We start from the raw sequence: 5,180 nt of genomic DNA on the forward strand, positions 1-5,180 counted from the left end.
CCCTGCGCTGGATAGTAAATTCCAGCAGGCTATGATCACTGTCGCCCAGGTGGTTGAGTACCCGCAGACCCCTCACCAGGTCGTCGCCTGGTGTCGAAAAGCTTGAGACAGTGAGTTCAGCCAGGCTGATTACAGGGTACCGGTATGATGTTTCAGGGATGGGGTTTTCTCCTTGTTGCCTATTTACACTAAGATCTACCTTGGTCATCACTGAAATACTGGTAAAATGCTGTTTCTGAGTTGCTTTAGTCATGGAGATGTTAATATTCCTCAACCTGAAAGGAGTCTTGGGCAGATTCATTCTTTAATCTTTGTGTGATGGCTAGCTCCATATTACAAAGATAAGGGACACACACACACACACACACACACACACACTTCCCTGACTTTATGCTGTACATGCGTTCCTGGAAACTGGTGCATAACTTGAATTCGCATAAAAGGAACCCACTTTACAATGTAACAACTAGGGATACGTTCCAAGACCTCAACTGTACTGGCCCCTAGACCTATTTCTACTACTTACAAACATTGTGTTGCGCTGTTCCTGGGGCAACTGCAGCTCCAGAAGTACAGGCACCAGCTGCCCTGAGCAGTGGCTGTGGGCACTGCTGCTGGATGGCTTCATGGCTCACAGCTCCCAGGGTGCCGGGCTGCAGGAGCATTGCAGCCGGGCCCAGGCACCACCACATGGCTCAGCCCCTCAGTCAGATAATTTTTTCTTCCTCCACCTATGGCATCACTCCCACAATGCACTGCACAAAGCAACTGACTCCAGACTTCCACCACACCTCGCATATACCACATTTTTGGTATAGGAAGGGTCATTGTATAACAGCAAATTCACACATACAGAACCCGTATAAAGTGAGGGAAACCTGTATTTGTAATATATATTAAAATCCAATAACATTTTAATTGCTGCTCCCTAAAACTAACTGGTTCATCCTGAAGAAGTCTTTTAATATATCCAGCAAACCAATAGTAAGCACAATTTTCCTTTCTTCCATGTCTGTGCTTGTAGGACAGACAAGACAAAGGCATCTTCGAGCTGCCTTTTGTCTTGTATGTTTTCTTGGACTGTGTGGGAGTCCATTTCCCTGTACTGGTTAGGAAAGCTTCAGGTTTGCTCTAATTCCCACTTTGTATCCCATGGCTGCTGGGAAAGAGAGAACAGAGGGATCTAGTTAGCCTGAAGTCAAGTAGAAGGTAAGGTAGATTTGCACCTTATAAATTAACCAAAGTATGTATTTATGTATCTCCATAGATATAGATATGTCTACTTTGGTTAGTTCATAAGGTGCAAATCTACCCGATCTCAAGGACAGAATAGTCACTTTTCTGTGCCCTTTGGATAAACCCCTAATCCATCCTCTACTAGACTGAATGTAAAGCCTTTATGGAAATCATAGGACAGTGGTCTCCAACCTTTTTAAGGTGAAGATCACTTTTTGAAGTAAAGCAAGGGCGGCTGGGAGCTGCACTTTGCCTGCTCCCCACCCCTGTGCCTCACTGTAGCCTTTGAAAATGGCGTGGCACCATGTGCGTCCTGCCGCTGGGCATATGGCATCGGGGTCGAGGCGAAGCTCGCCTGAAGGGGCTGGGGAGCGGAGCAGTTCCCCAGAGCTGGCGGAGCCCACGCAGTGCCTAGCTCAGCCCCAGCCTCTGTCCCTGCTCCCGCTTTGCCTCGGGGAGGAGCTGCTACCTGCCCCACACCGCTCTCCCTCCCCAAGGGGATGTCGGCATAGTGAGGAGTGGAGCGCAGCTGAGCAGTAACTTACCACCAGTAAGTGTCCCACACTGGCCCCAGTGCCTCCGCCACGCTTTGGGTTTCCAGGAAGCCGCAGCCCAGCTCCTCTCCGGGCGGGTGCACAGCAGTAAAAAGTTACTGCACGGCAAGATATTTTATTGTGCGAGGCCATGCACATGTGCAGCTTAGCAGGAACCTTGCCTGTCAGCAGATTGCTTTCTCCCTGGATTTTACACCTGTACATGTTTTTGTGGCCATATGGTGTTTCAGTGACGACTGCGGTACACTTTAGGGTAACTCCCTTTCATGTGCCACAAGAGGAAAACACCTTCACTGAAACACAATACTGCAGTAGTGTAAGATGGGGTGAGTTCGCAAGGCCCATGCCCCAGGTGCCACCTAAGTGGAGGGGTGCTAGAAGGATGGGGTAGAAGGTGCCTCATGCCAGGACTACTTGCTGCAGCCTACTTCCTTGCTGCCTATCTGCTGCCTTGCCTCGCTCTGCCTGCACTTTCCAGCTCTAGGGAAAAGCAAGCAAGGCAAAGACAATGTACAATCCAGGCACAGGCAATGTGCCTCATACAGTGCAAGGGTTCGAATTCAGCCGTCTGAAATGGAAACTGTACAACATGAAAAAGAAAAAAGCCAAACTCAATAGCGACATATATTTTCTAAGCCTTTGCAAGAAACACAACATCATTCCCCGAGGACTGAACATCTACAATCCCCTGACTACTACACACAACTCCAAATATGCTTCACAGCTATGCAGAAGAACTTCAGAGAAAATTAGAAATCATCTACTTCACCTACTCTACTCCAAAAGAGACCAACTCAGGAAGGATATCGCCATACACTACAACAACTTAAAAGATAGAAATCCATGCATGTTCCCTGACAATATACAGTGGATACAAAGAGACTACGAAAAACTTTCTACAGCATTCATCCTACATAAAAAGAAGAAATGGAACAAATTACTCCAAGAACAAGCTCCCCAGCCGGTCATTGTACCCCCTGGCAGCCAGTTGACAAGTAGGGGAGGGGGATCCCCAGCGGCCAGTCTACAACGGGGGAGGGGTCCCCCACACACCTGTGGCAGCAAAAGTAAAACTGCCATCAGCACGCGGTGGCAAAACTAGAAGTGAACTGAAAACAAAAGCAATGTGCAGTGGTGCAAAGTGTTGGCGGCCCTGCTCCCTTCCACTGCTGCATACCCCATGGGGCCTTCCCAAGTACCCCCGGGTGTACACGTACCCCTGGTTTACAATCCCTGCACTAGAGGGTAGGGCTAGGATTCAGAGAGACCTTGAGAAATTGGAGGATTAGGCCAAAAGAAATTTCATGAGATATTCAACAAGGACAAGTGCAAAGACCTGCACTTAGGATGGAACAGTCTTATGTGCCACTACAAGCTTGTGACCACCTGGCTAAGCAGCAGCTCTGCAGAAAAGGACTTGGGGTTACAGTAGACAACTAGATATGAGTCAGCGGTGTGCCCTTGTGAGCCTTCTTGAGAACAGCACACGGATTGCATTAGTAAAAGCGTTGCCAGCAGATGGCGGGAAGTAATTATTCCCCTCTGTCCAGCACTGGTGAGGCCACATCTGGAGTATTATGCCCAGTTTTGGGGCCCCCACTATAGAAAGGATGTGGACAAGTGGGAGAGAGTCGAGCAGAGGGCAACAAAAATGGTTTAGGGGCTGGGGACCTGGACTGATTTAGTCTGGAGAAGAGAAGATTGAGTGGGGATTTGATAGCAGTCTTTAATTACCTGAAGGGTGGTTCCAAAGAGGATGGAGCTGGACTGTTCTCAGTGATGGAAGATGACAGAACAAGGAGCAATGGTCTCAAGCTGCAGCAAGGGAGCTTTTAAGTTGGATATTAGGAAAAACTTTCTCACTAAGAGGATGGTGAAGCACTGGAACAGGTTACCAAGACAGGTGGTGGAATCTCCATCCTTGGAGGTGCTTTTAATGCCTGGCTTGACAAAGCCTTTGCTAGAATGATCTAGTTGGCACTGGTCCTGCTTTGAGCAGGGGCTGGATTAGATGATCTCCTGAAATCCCTCTGAACTCTAATTTTCTGATTCTATATTTTACTGGTATTGAAACAAGTACATTAGTATAAAGACATGTATGAGGTAGTTGTACCGATCTGTCATGTTTTTCCTCATCATCAATCTGGTTAAGTTGGTACAAAAACTGTGGAAATGAACTCCAAAATGCTGCTGTTAAAATCCATGCACGTTGCCAATTGATAATCAGCATGCAATCACCCGAAACACACCAAAAAAGCAGTGATATACAGCCAAGCCCTCAGATACCACCGCATCTGTACTGAAGGGCACACCCGGGATTGCCACCTCACCAATCTTAAAAAGGCTTTCACCCAGCAAGGACACTCCTCCAGAGAGGTAGATCGCACGTTTGAAAGAGCCACCTGGATACCACGTGAAGAACTGCTGCAGTACAGAAGAAAAACACCCACAAATCGCACACCGCTGGTTATGACCTATCACCCATCCCTTGAACCTGTACGGAAAATCCTCAAAAAATTGCAACCCATATTAGAAAAAGACCCTATTCTTAAAAAGATCTTCCCAGAGCCACCCATCCTAGCCTTCAGACAAGCACCGAACCTCGCCAACCTCATCACCAGAAGCAAACTTCCTCAAGCCCAGAACACACCAAAAGGATCCAGACCGTGCCAGGATAAGAAATGCAAAACCTGCCAACACATCTCCACCACCCCCACTATTACTACACCCCACAACAGAGCCATCAGCATCCCAGGATCTTACAGCTGCACCTCCAGGAATGTAGTATACCTCATCCAATGCACCAAATGCCCTGATGGAAGATATGTAGGAGAGACCAGACAACAACTGCGCACCAGAATGAATGCACACCGGAAATCCATCAAAGACTGAAATACCCAATTACCGGTGGGGGCACATTTCTCACAGGAGGGCCACTCTCTCTCCAATCTCTCAGTCCTGATCCTCAAGGGAAATTTACACAACACTTCCCAGAGACGAGCCTATGAGCTCCATTTCATCAACCTGCTGGATACTAGAGATCATGGACTAAACATAGACATTGGATTTTTGATACATTATAATCTGCCTGGCAACTGACTCCCCAGCCCAGCCGCTGGCTTCTTTACTTTTCATTCCATCCAGGAAGAGCACACACCAACTGCTGCAGCTTCCTTAGCCTGACGAAGGGTTTTTGAACCCAAAAGCTTGCTTAATAACTATTCTCCAACCATTTGGGTTGGTCTAATAAAAGATATCAAATTCACCCAAGGAACCTTGTCATACAGTGCAAGGCATTCTGGGAACGGTAGTTTTATAGAGCAGCAGTGGAGTTTGCCACTTGAGGGGGTGGTGAACTGACTCCCATTCTTTGCTGCCAATTTAGCATTT

This window comes from Alligator sinensis, unplaced genomic scaffold (genome assembly GCF_000455745.1).
Source record: "Alligator sinensis unplaced genomic scaffold, ASM45574v1 scaffold5_1, whole genome shotgun sequence".
In the NCBI taxonomy this organism is placed as follows: domain Eukaryota; kingdom Metazoa; phylum Chordata; order Crocodylia; family Alligatoridae; genus Alligator; species Alligator sinensis.